The sequence below is a fragment of the Mauremys mutica genome, chromosome 26, assembly GCF_020497125.1.
Source record: "Mauremys mutica isolate MM-2020 ecotype Southern chromosome 26, ASM2049712v1, whole genome shotgun sequence".
Classification (NCBI taxonomy): Eukaryota; Metazoa; Chordata; order Testudines; family Geoemydidae; genus Mauremys; species Mauremys mutica.
The window spans coordinates 11,494,556-11,507,875 of record NC_059097.1 but is presented as its reverse complement, the minus strand read 5'-3'; the positions used below and the strand labels follow the sequence as shown (position 1 = coordinate 11,507,875).

At 49.2% G+C, this 13,320-nt stretch overlaps 2 protein-coding genes across 2 annotated transcripts in view; both read left to right on the top strand.

Moving 5' to 3' along the window:
• The window catches only part of LOC123356632, a 1,710,063-nt gene that overhangs the window by 969,422 nt on the left and 727,321 nt on the right, over positions 1-13,320 (top strand).
• Positions 5,298-13,320, top strand: part of LOC123356641 (hydroperoxide isomerase ALOXE3-like) — a 52,075-nt gene continuing 44,052 nt past the window's right edge. The window contains exon 1 of the mRNA XM_045000013.1: positions 5,298-5,358. The gene's annotated coding sequence lies outside the window, so the exon portion shown is untranslated. The remainder of the gene's footprint in view (positions 5,359-13,320) is intronic.

Sequence of the window (13,320 nt, the reverse complement as noted above, 5' to 3'; positions counted from 1 at the left end):
CCCCCCCCCCCAAACGGGGGTTTGTCCCGCACAGGGTCTGGCAGCGGCTCCCCCCCCCCATTTCCCCCCCCAGCCCCTCCCCCGCCGCCCCCTGCAGCAGCTCCACCCCCCCCCCGGCCAGTGAGTTTCTGCCCCGCTCAGCCCCTGGCAGCCCCTCCCCCCCGCTGCGATTTGCCCCCCGGGGCTTTTCACCCCCCCGAGGAGCGGGCAGCGAAGCGCCGGGAGCGGTGAGGGCAGAGAGCGGGCAGCGGCCACAGCGGCGGTTACTGCGCAGGCTCCGTTCGGCTGCGCATGCTCAGTGCAGCCCAAGTAGCGAATCCGGAGCGGGGGCTGTTTTTGGCGTTACACCTGCCCCGTCACGTGACCCCTCCCCCCCCCGTCCCCCGCGGGGTGCGTCACTTCCGGCCGCTGCGGGGGGAGGCTCCGGGCGCGCGGCAGATCCGGTAAGAGCTGAGCGGGGCGCGGGGAACAGACACCTGGGCCCGAGACCCCTCCCCCCCCGCCCTGGGCCGGGAGCTGGGGCGGGGCGGGGGGTCCCGGTGCGGCCTCCGTAGCGGTGCGGGGGGGCGGAGGTGAGTGTGTGTCCGTGTCTCGCCCCCTCCCCCCCCCTGCGGCCCGTGTGAGGGGGGGGAACCATCACTGCCCGCGTGCGCTGGAGCGTCCCGTAAAATCCCCCCCCCCGGGGCCCCTCACACCGCCCCGCCCCCCCCCCCCGCGCTGGGGGTTTGTCTCCCCGCTGCCGGGTGCGGAGTCTGTGACCCGTTTTTCCCCCAACTCTCAGACACGGATATAAAACATCCCAACCCCCTGCCCCCCCCCCCCGTCAGACCCTGGTGGGAACCGCTCAGATCTTATCCCTGATCAGCAACTGCCCCGTCTGTGGGGTGGGGGGGGGGGGTGTTTTTTTCCCTGAATTGCCTGACGTTATGTTGTGGTGGGTTTTATTCTGTGTGATTTGAGGAAATCAGTAACTTTTTATTCATGCAAATGACACTCAGCAATAAGAGAACTTTTCTTCTGAAGCATTGTGAGCATCACACACCAGTCACACCCAGAGAGAGGTCAGGAATCAAAGCACCGTAGCCCTGTAGGAAAGAGAATTCTGGAACAGGCACCTTTTATAAGCAAGATATTTTACTTACAATTGGGCTTTAATTTGCGTGGAAAGAAATACTTTAGGCAGCACAAAGGAGAGTTACAAAAATGTATTACTCTTCATTGGCTCGACACACAATATCCTCCCCAAAATTCACCTCAGGAGTGTTGATTGGAACTTGTGTAGATGAATTAATTTTCTTGTTATCAGTTGCTCACCTTGTGACATGTATTCTCTGCAAATCTCAAAGATTCATATAAAATACCCTAAAAATTTGCCCCACTTTCTCTCTACTTGTCTATTTCTAAGTGACTATGCCCTGAGTTTTTCCTTGTCTCTATTTATAAATTACTAAAAAAAATAAATCTCAGATTTACACCTTTTCTCAGATTCTTGACTGTGGATACAAAATGTGTCCTTATGTTGTCCATTTCCTCTTTATTCGTTTATCAAATATTGATGTGAACTACACTCAGATTTTACCTCATATCAACAACTGATATAAAATCCCTCTGATGTTCCACTTTCCTTTCACTAATTTACAAAAATGGATCAAAAAATCCTTCTGGTTTCCACCCTTTCTTTTTCATTTCTGAACACTGATCTCAAATCTCAGGTTTTCCTTCTTTCTATGTCATCATCAAATGTCAATTAAAAATCCTCTCCGGTTTGGGGCTGTTCCCCATGTCTCTAAATCCCAGCAACTTCTTCATTCGAGGGAACCTGTTGCCCTGAGTCATTCTCCATCCTGGTTGTTGCAGGGGGTTAAATTGCCCAGAGATTATCTTTCCCGTCTCCTTTGAGAATCATTTCTTCCTCCTTTATCTCTGTTAAAATGTTTGCCGAAGAAAGAGACCAGACACACGTTTAATACCCATCAAATTCAGAGGCCACCCCATGTTTGGGGATCAGTGGTTCCCAGCTGATAACAGGAGAGTTGGCTGAATCCTTTTCTCCAGCTGGCACGGGATGAGAAGGTCTCTCTGAGTGCAGTGTGGGTCCAGAAGTTTCCCAAATCCCATGACAAATGCTCTTCAGGAGGGGCTGCTTCCCGCAGTGCTAAGATGTAGCCACCTTGGGGTGGATCCAGGGTGGCCATTATTTGCTAGTGACAGGCCACGGAAGTTTCTTACCTTTCTTGCCCTCCAGGCCTTCCATTCTCCTGTTAAAGAAGCATCCCCCAGGGCTCCCTCTGTCTGTGTGACTGGCCAGCAGGGGGCGGTGATCACTCTCTATCCACTTATCAGACACTGTGAGGTAACACTATTGCTCTGGGGGAAGGGGTGTCTGTATGAGGAGATTGCAGCTGGATAGGAAGATGCATTGTGGTAGGGGGAGGTGTTTGGGTGGCTGGGCAGGGGGTACCCTAGTCAGGTTGGTGTGTTCTGGACGTTTGGGGTTTTGAGGGGTTGTTGTGATGTGCCCAGCCCTGAGGCTGTGGGTCATGAAGGTGGGTATTGCTGGGATCCTGTTGGCTGCAGAACGGGGGGAGGGGGGTGTCTCTGGGGAGGCGGGACAGGAAGTTAGAGGGAGCCTGGTGCTGTGCCAGGGGCTCTGTCTGGGCTTCCCCAGCTGGCTCCTGGGATCGCTGTCGTGCCCAGTGCACAGAGTGTGTGGGGGAGAATCCCTGGCGCTAGGCCAGGGGGTGCCCCTGTAAAGCATCAGGGGATCCCGCAGGGGGGAGGAGGGGGTGCCAGGCAAAGGGCAGGGCAGATCCTGCTGGAGGGGTGGGGGGGGGATCCTAGGCAGGCAGTGAGGGACTGAGTTCCCAGTGGGGGCCCCTTTTGGGGGGTCTCTGGCTGCTGGGGGCCCTTGGTGGGGGGAACCCTTTGGGATTCCCAACCTGACAGTCATGGTCTGGTGGGGCTTCCCTGGCCGGTGGGGCTTTGAGGGGTAGCTGAGGTCCCTGGCTGGGGACTCTGGGGGCTGCGTCCCAGGGAATAGCTGCTGGGCCCCTGGCTGTGGGAACTTCTACTAACCATGATCCTTCTCTCTGATCAACTTGTGCCAGAGTCCTGGCTCCAAGCACTGCTCGGCATTCCCCAGCCACATGCCCTGTCACTGTGATAACTTTCTGTCCACTTATCAGACACTGTTCGTGTGAAATCACAGATTTTGCTTTTCTCCTCTCTTGAAAACTGCAGGAACTTTTGGTTCCGTTTGGAAAATTTGTGCCCCCCAGTCCTTGTCCTCGATCTGGGGGGTGAGGGAGGTGGGAAGGGGGTCAGCACTGCCACACGATGGTCTCTTCCACAGCGTTCTGGGCTCATTCTTTCTGAACTCTGGTTTCATTGAGACCAATGTTAATCCAGAGTCACTGTATGGAAAGACAAGGAGTGACTCCGGATCGACAGTGGGGCAAATGAGATTAGCAATTCTCCCTGTGAGGAGGGGCTCTCGTTAGCTGCTCTCCCCAGAGAGCTAAAGGAGGGAAGCTGCTCAAACGCTCTGTCCCTCTCTGCTCAGGATACTGGGGTTCAGCTTCCTGGGTCAGACGCTGCAGCCTCCACTGTGATCTGGGAGACCAGGCTTAGCAGCTGCTGCTCCCCCAGTGGGGTTCTGTGCTGGGAAGTGACCTGAATTAAAGCTGCTTCTCTGCCCGGCCCAGGGGATGACTTTCTCCAGCTGGTCCTAGCCCCCTAGGGCAGCCCTGGGCCCTGTTAATACTAAATTCTGAGCCAGACATTCCAAGTAACTGAAAGAAACGAAGGGAAAATGCTGGGGTCTGGCCTTAAAATGACTCTACACAAACAGACCCCCCCTCATTTCTCGTCCAATTAACAATTGCAGGAGCAAATCCAGCCATGTGGGAGCAAACTACCCAGGAATGGGATTTTCCTACCAGACGGGCAGGGAGAGGGGAGAAGGAGAAAGAGAGACTTAAAGGGGCTGTGGGAGAGAAGAGTTTGGAGAGAGATTTCCAGATCTCTAATCTGCCCAGACAGATGTATTGCTGCACCCTGGGTAGAGTCACTTTCCTGTGGAAAAGATGAGAATCAGACAGAGGAAAATCCAGTTCCTGACTCCATATCCCTCCTGCTGGGGTGTGACTGCCGTGGGGTCAGTGTCTGAGGGGATCCCCCACAGTGACTCCTTTGGTTCTGCTTTTTTCTAGCCTTGTGTTCAGAGACTTTGTTACGGGGTGAGGGGAGGGAGAAGGGAGGTTAAAAATGTGTCTGGGCTTAGCCTGGCAGGAGGGGCCAGGTCTACATTGTAATAAACAGACTGAGCATTTCCCAGCATGGCAGACTCTAGGGTGTCTGTCTGCAGGGAAAGGGCCTGGGGGAATCATGCTGTGAAATGAATTAAAGCCTGTTCTGAAACCTTCACAACTGCCCTTCTCGCCCTGCCAGGCTGCGGAATAACGTCCATGTTTCGCTCCAGTTCATCCCGTCCTCTCGTTGGACAGGGGAGAGAAATGGCTGCAGAGGAGCCAGTTCAGGTAGGTATTATCAGGGGGTTGCTGGTGGGTTCCTCCAGGGGGGGAGAGGGACAGCAAATACGTTGGAGATGGGAAGGTTTGCACAGGCTGGTTTGGAGGTTGCAGTCTGGTTTGCAGGAAATGCACAGGGTGGAGAAAGGGAGGAGGACAGGGGTGTGCTAAACCTGCTGGGAGTTATTTAATAAGTGGCCTAGATTCTAGGAACAGACCCAGGAGGTTCGGCGGTGGAAATGCTCTAGTTTGTGGAGCAGAAAATAACCCCGCTGCATGGGGCTGGGAAAACTGACCAGACTCATAGTGCTGGAGCCCGACCTGACTAACCAGCAGCTGCTGTGAGATATGAAGGGGGCACCCACCAGTGAGGCTTAGGGGAGATTCCCCTCCCTTCCCATCCAGCTCTTCAGAATGGGGAGGGTGTTGGGCTTCCTACCAGGGAGCTGTCCCTGGACCCTGCTAGGGGCTCCATCTCCTGAATCAGTCTGTGGCTAGTAGGGGGATGATGGCTCTGCTGGGAGAGAGGAGGGGCTCTCGCTTCGTCCCCTCCCCCTGGTGTTTCCTGGATGCTCTGAGCAGGGTGGGGGTGGGACTCTGACTGCAATGCACCTAGAGTTTCTGTTTGGCTCCTGTCCCCCATGTATAGGGGGGCTGTGAGTGGGGCAGCAGGTACTGAGTGTTGGACTCTTGCTCTTTCAGGGGCCAGTGACCTTCGAGGAGGTGGCTGTGTATTTCACCAGGGAAGAGTGGGCTCTGCTGGACCCCGCTCAGAGAGCCCTCTACAGGGATGTCATGCAGGAGAACTATGAGACGGTGACCTCGCTGGGTAAGGGTTCCTGTCCCCTCTGTTCTTGGAAGGGGAAAAGAAGAGACATGATTCACGCCAGCCCCACAATGCCACCTCTACTCTGCCCTGTTGCAGCATTACCCCAATATGCCAGTGACACACATACAGACTGCCACAGACCCTCCCCTGCTGCAGAACACTTTGGGAACAGAGCACAGGAGCCGTATTGCACAGTGTCAAATATCTCCTGTTTGCTGAAGTAAAACTGAGGGTTAGGAGCGGCATAATCAGCAGAAGCTTCCTACCCCTGACGGCTCAAAGCCTGAGCCTTCTTCTCCCAGTTCACAATTATGCTTGGGGTGTAACGAGCAGGCTGCTGGAGTCAGAGCTGCTGGTCCAGGGTCACTTATCACACAGACAGTCCGTGCGTCCTTGACTGCTGGCTGGGGGTATCCAGAGAAGAAAGCTCAGTGGCGGATTTAGCGTTAGTGGGACCCTGTGCTCAGCTCCATTTTAGGGGTCCCTCCTTGGGACATAGGCAAGAAAAAGAACATTCTCTCATTTCCCTCCCACCCCCATTTTTCATTCTTTTTTTCCTTCCTCCTCCTATAAGTAATAGGAAGTAACTGAAAATAAAATGAGGTACATTGATTGTTTTTGTCATCTAACCGATCTTTCCACAGACCACTTGAAAATTGCTGAGTCTTGGTGCACCACTTAATGATCTTTCCGTATATTGTTTGTGCCGTTAGCTAACTATTTTAAAGCGCTTTGGATAAGAGCCCTTTATTAAAAATTAAAAATGTTGGAGTGCAGGGTCTGGCCAGGAGTTAGGGTGTGGGAGGGGGCTGAGGGTTGGGGTGTGGAGCACTTACCTGGAGCAGCTCCTGTTTCATGCGAGCAATGCAGGTGGGGATGTGGGGGGGCAGGAGTCAGGAGTCAGGGCTGGGGGTGTGTGATGGGCAGGGGGTGGGGGATAAGTGGTTATGGGTGGTTGAAGGAATCAGGGAGGGCAGGGAACTGGGGTGTGTTTGAGAAGGGTGAAGGAGTAAGGGCTGGGGGTGTGAGGGGGTGCAGGAGTCAGGGCTGCGGGTGCAGGGTCTGGGAGGGAGTTAGGGTGCAGGAACAGCTGGAGATTGGGGTGCAGGGTCTGGCCAGATTTTAGGATTCAGGGTTGGGGCAGGAGGTTGGGGTGTGAAGTGCTTACCTGGGGCAGCTCCCATGTGGTGTGAGGGGTGCAGATGGCAATGTAGAGGGGTGTGTGCAGGAGCTCCCATTTGGTGCTCAGGGAGCGGGTGAGGATGGGGGGTGTGCAGGAGTCAGAGCATGGGGTGTGAGGGCTCGTTATGTGGGAGGGGATGCAGGAGTCAAGTCTGGGGGCTGGGAGGGTGGGCTGGGGTACTGGGGGTGCTCCCAGCCCCCTACCCTGAGTGGCTCAAGCAGGGGCTGGGGGCAGGGGGGTATGTGATAGGGGAGTGCTTTGTAAAGCAGTGAGCAAGTGACCAGGGAGCTTTTCAAACAGGGCTGCCAATGGGGAGCTTCGTGAGGGAGTTTGGAAGGGGAGTGGGAAGGGGGCGAGGTGCTCTTGCCATTCTTTAAAACATTTAAGCTATAATACAAACTTCTTGATTGAAACAAAAACCCTGTTGTTAACCTAGGTAGCTGTAAGAGAGAATGCAGGCAGAAGCCCAGCAGCAGAGTGGGGGCTATCCTGTTTATTGCTCTCAATGTAGCATGTATGATTACCTGCCCTGTGGGCAGGTGGCTTACGTGTGCATTCGGTGCAAGGAGCTCCTGGCCCTCGGAGAGCGCGTGGAGGCTTTGGAGGCCAGGGTGGTGGAACTGGAGACGCTAAGGGAAGCAGAGAAGTATGTTGAGGAGGCTTTCCGGGACACTGTAGATTTCCCCACCTCCGGTCAAACAGCCACTGCGCTGTTGAGGAGGACGAAAGGCCCAGGGAAGGAGAGCTGTCAATGGGAGCAGAGGGAAACCTTCCCATAATTGGGACCCTCCTTCCAGATGGTGTTGGGGTAACCTCTTGCACTGAGGTTACCTCTCCGGGGAGGGAACCCCAGGCATTAAGAAAAGGCAGCTGTTAGTAATGGGAGATTTGATCATTAGAAACAAGGATAGCTGGGTTTGTGATGACCGGGAGAACCGTATGGTGACTTGTCTGCTTGGTACAAAGGTTGCTGATTTCTCAAGGCATCTACATAGATTTATGTGTAGTACTGGGGAGGAGCCGGTGGTCGTGGTACATGTAGGCACCAGTGACATAAGGAACGGTAGGTGAGACGTCCTGGAGGCCAAATTTAGTCTGCTAGGAAAGAGACTGAAATCTGAGACCTCTATGGTGGCATTCTCAGGAATGCTTCCAGTTCCACGCACAGGGCCAGGTAGGCAGGCAGAGCTTCAGAGTCTCAATGGGTGGATGAGATGATGGTGTAGAGAGGAGGCGTTTAGATTGATTAGGAACTGGGGAAACTTTGGGGATGGGCTCCACCTAAACCAAAGTGGAACCAGACTGCTGGCACTTAACATTAAAAAGGTTGTAGAGCAGTTTTTAAAGTAAGAGATGGGGGAAAGCCAATGGCTGCAGAGGTGCTCGTGGATCGGACAGAGACTTGTCTTAGAGGGGAGTCTAGTGATAGAGATTTTCTAGTTCTAGTCAGGCAGAGAGGCTGGAAGAGGATAAAGTAGGGGCCAGATCATTCACACACACAAGAATCTGACTCATCAGAAAAGGGCAGACAAATAAACAGTGACAAGTTTTTCAAGTGCTTGTACACAAATGCTAGAAGTCTAAATAATAGGATGGGTGAATTAGAGTGCCTCGTGTTAAAGGAGGATATTGACATAATAGGCATCACAGAAACCTGGTGGAGTGAAGACAATCAATGGGACACAATCATTCCAGGGTACAAAATATATCGGAAGGACAGAGCAGGTCATAAGAATGGCCATACCGGGTCAGACCAAAGGTCCATCCAGCCCAGTATCTCTCTACTGATAGTGGCCAATGCCAGGTGCCCCAGAGGGAGTGAACCTAACAGGCAATGATGAAGTGATCTCTCTCCTGCCATCCATCTCCATCCTCTGACAAACAGAGGCTAGGGACACCATTCTTTACCCATCCTGGCTAATAGCCATTTATGGACTTAGCCACCATGAATTTATCCAGTTCCCTTTTAAACATTCTTATAGTCCTAGCCTTCACAACTTCCTCAGGTAAGGCGTTCCACAAGTTGACTGTGCGCTGTGTGAAGAAGAACTTTCTTTTATTTGTTTTAAACCTGCTGCCTATTAATTTCATATGGTGACCCCTAGTTCTTGTATTATGGGAATAAGTAAATATCTTTTCCTTATCCACTTTCTCCACATCACTCATGATTTTATAGACCTCTATCATATCCCCCCGTAGTCTTCTCTTTTCCAAGCTGAAGAGACCTAGCCTCTTTAATCTTTCCTCATATGGGACCCTCTCTAAACCCCTAATCATTTTAGTTGCCCTTTTCTGAACCTTCTCTAGTGCTAGAATATCTTTTTTGAGGTGAGGAGACCACATCTGTAAACAGTATTCGAGATGTGGGTGTACCATGGATTTATATAAGGGCAATAATATATTCTCAGTCTTATTCTCTATCCCCTTTTTAATGATTCCTAACATCCTGTTTGTTTTTTTGACCGCCTCTGCACACTGCGTGGACATCTTCAGAGAACTATCCACGATGACTCCAAGATCTTTTTTCCTGACTCGTTGTAGCTAAATTAGCCCCCATCATATTGTATGTATAGTTGGGGTTATTTTTTCCAATGTGCACTCCTTTACATTTATCCACATTAAATTCCATTTGCCATTTTGTTGCCCAATTTCTTAGTTTTGTGAGCTCTTTTTTAAGTTCTTCACAATCTGCTTTGGTCTTAACTATCTTGAGCAGTTTAGTATCATCTGCAAACTTTGCCACCTCACTGTTTACCCCTTTCTCCAGATCATTTATGAATAAATTGAATAGGATTGGTCCTAGGACTGACTCTTGGGGAACACCACTAGTTACCCCTCTCCATTCTGAGAATTTACCATTAATTCCTACTCTTTGTTCCCTGTCCTTTAACCAGTTCTCAATCCATGAAAGGACCTTCCCTTTTATCCCATGACAGCTTAATTTACGTAAGAGCCTTTGGTGAGGGACCTTGTCAAAGGCTTTCTGGAAATCTAATACACTATGTCCACTGGATCCTCCCATACTCGGGGGGGGGGGGGGGTGTGGAGAGGGGAGTGGCACTGTATGTTAAAGAAAATGTAAACTCAAATGAAGTAAAAACCTTAAATGAAACTGCATGTTCCATAGAATCTCTCTGGATAGTAATTCCATGCTCTAATAAGAATATTAGAATAGGGAGCTGTTATCGACCACCTGTCAAAGACAGCGATAGTGAGGATGAAATGCGAAGGGAGATTAGAGAGGCTATCAAAATAAAGAACTCCATCATAGTGGGAGATTTCAATTATCCCCATATTGACTGGGTACATGTCACCTCAGGACAAAATGCAGAGACAAAATTTCTGGATCCTTTAAATGACTGTTTCTTGGAGCAGCTGGTACAAGAACCCGCAATGGGAGAAGCAACTCTCGATTTAGTCCTGAGTGGCGCGCAGGATCTAGTCCAAGGGCTAACTGTAACAGGACCGCTTGGAAATAGTGACCATAATATAACAACATTTAACATTCCTGTGGTGGGAAGAACAGCTCAACACTGGCATTTAATTTCAGGAAGGGGAACTATGCAAAAATGAGAGGGCTAGTTAAACAGAAATTAAAAGGTACAATGACTAGAGTGAAATCCCTGCAAGCTGCATGGACACTTTTCAAAAACACAATATGAGAGGCCCAAATTAAATATATACCCCAAATTAAAAAACACAGCAAAAGAACTAAAAAAGAGTCACCGTGGCTTAACGACCATGTAAAAGAAGCAATGAGAGATAAAAAGGCATCTTTTAAAAAGTGGAAGTCAAATCCTAGTGAGGTACATAGAAAGGAGCATAAACACTACCAAATTAAGTGTAAAAATGTAATAAGAAAAGCCAAAGAGGAGTTTAAACTCAAAAGGTAATAACAAAAGCAGGAAGCCTGGGGCCACTGGACGATTGAGATACAAAAGGAGCCCTTAAAGACGAGAAAGTCACTACAGAGAAACTAAATGGATTCTTTGCTTCAGTCTTCATGGCTGAGGATGTTGGTGAGATTCCCAAACCTTTTGTGGGTGACAAATCTGAGGAACTGCCACAGATTGAAGTGTCACTAGAGCAGGTTTTGGAACTACTTGATAAACTTAATTGTAACAAGTCACCGGAACCAGATGGTATTTACCAGGAGCACTGAAGGAAATCAAATGTAAAATTGAGGAACTATTAGCTATGGTTTATAACCTGTCTTTAAATCGGCTTCTGTATCCAATGACTGGAAGATTGCTAATCTAACGCCAATATTTAAAAAGGGCTCTAGAGGTGATCCTGGCAGTTACAGACCGGTCAGTCTAACGTCTGTACCAGGCAAATTAGTTGAAACAATAGTAAAGGAATAAAATTGTCAGGCACATAGAACAAAAATTGTTGAGCAAAAGTCAATATGGTTTCTGTAAAGGGAAATCATGTCTTACTAATCTATTAGAGTTCTTTGAAGGTGTCAACAAACATGTGGACAAGGGAGATCCAGTGGACATAGTGTACTTAGATTTCCAGAAAGCCTTTGACAAGGTCCCTCACCAAAGGCTCTTACATAAATTATATTATCATGGGATAAGAGGGAAGATATTTTCATGGATTGAGAACTGGTTAAAAGACAGGGAACAAAGGGTAGGAATAAATGGTAAATTTTCAGAATGGAGAGGAGTGGTGTTCCCCAAGGGTCAGTCCTATGACCAATCGTATTCAACATATTCATAAATGATCTGGAGAAAGGGGTAAACTGTGAGGTGGCAAAGTTTGCAGATGATACTTGTGATGATGCGGTTCTGGTGGGACCCAGCTGAGAGTGACAAATCGCTTAAAACAGGGCAGTTACAGCCCAAGGCTGGGATTTTTTCACCTCTAAGGCAAACCAAACCAAACCAGCCAGACAAAGAGGACTTTGGTTTCACTCCACTGGTTAACCACAAGTCACACAAGCAATTCCCTTAGACACTCCAGTCTTCCAGTATCACCACCAGTGCACTCGTCCTGGGGAGGAATGGTTATGAAAACCAACACCCCAATAAAAGAAAAAGGTTCTCTCAATCCCAAAGAATCAAGCCCCAGACCCAGGTCAATATACACATCAGATCTTACCCACAAATCATGCTGTTGCAAATCCTTTAGAATCTAAAATCTAAAGGTTTATTCATAAAAGGAAAAAGATAAAGATGAGAGCTAGAATTGGTTAAATGGAATCAATTACATGCAGTAATGGCAAAGTTCTTAGTTCAGGCTTGTAGCAGTGATGGAGTAAACTGCAGGTTCAAATCAAGACTCTGGAGTACATCCTCCTCTGGGATGGGTCAGTCAGTCCTTTGTTGAGAGCTTCAGTTTGTAGCAAAGTTCCTCCAGAGGTAAAAAGCAGGATTGAAAACAAGATGGAGATGAGGCATCAGCCTTTTATAGGCTTTTCCAGGTGTAAGAACACTTCTTTGTTCTTACTGTGGAAAATGACAGCAAAATGGAGTCTGGAGTCACATGGGCGAGTCCCTGCATACTTTGCTGAGTTACAAGGCGTATCTGCCTTCTCTCAATGGGTCAGTTGAATAGCTGATGGTCCTTAATGGGCCATCAAGCATGCTAGGCAGAGCTAACACCAGCTTGTCTGGGATGTCTCCCAGAAGCACAGCATAAGTTTGAAATACAGACAGGATAGAGCCAATACTCATAACTTCAACTACAAAATGATACATACATATAGACACCATAATTATAACCAGCAACCCATAAACTGGTCTTGGACACCTTATATAACCCCCTGTACATAAGATTTGGTGCCACTACAGGACCTTGGTTGCAACCACGTTCTATATGGTCCCAGATTATATCAATAACGTCACAATACTAAACTGCTCAAGATAGTTAAGACCAAAGCAAACTGTGAAGAACTTCAAAAAGATCTCACAAAACTAAGTGACTGGGCAACAAAATGGCAAATGTGTATAAATGTCAAGTGATGCAGATTGGAAAAAATAACCCCAACTATACATACAATATGATGGGGGCAAAATTAGGCTAATCAGGAAAAAAGATCTTTTTGTCATTGTGGATAGTTCTCTGAAGACATCCAGCAGTGTGCAGCGGAAGTCAAAAAAGCAAACAGGATGTTAGGAATTATTTAGAAAGGGATAGACAGTAATACAGAGAATATCTTATTGCCCTTGTATAAATCAATGGAAATAACTAATTTAGACCCCATCATTTTATATGTATAGCTGGGATTATGTTTGCCAATGGGCTGCACTATGTGTTATCCTGACATCTAGTACTGCTGAGATCCTGCATTCAATAATATCCCTGCCCTTCCTGTTCCCGTTCTCCACTGAACCCCACGCTTATGTTCCCAGCTTCCTGAGGACTCTGTCTCTGGACCCATCTGTCAGCAAGAAGCAGTGCCAGGGAGACTTTGATTTCTGGGACGTGGATTTACTTTCTGTATGTTTTAAGAGACTCTGAAATTGAGTGTCTGTGACATTAAGCACAGTACAATCTGGACTGTTAACAGCTGTGTCCCCTCAGTTCCCCAGGCTGGGGTGCCTTTTACACTGCTCTACTGTGAGAGCAGCCACTCCTGGGCATTTCACATGCAGTCTCCAGCATGTAACTCGCTCCCAGCTACACAGTATTGAGTGCTGCTAGTCTGACTCACAGATTACAGTGCCCCACAGGAGAACCCCAGAAAATTCTCTGCTCCCAGACTTCCCCCAGAAATGTGCATCTTGGGCGAGTCCCTGCATACTTTGCTGAGTTACAAGGCGTATCTGCCT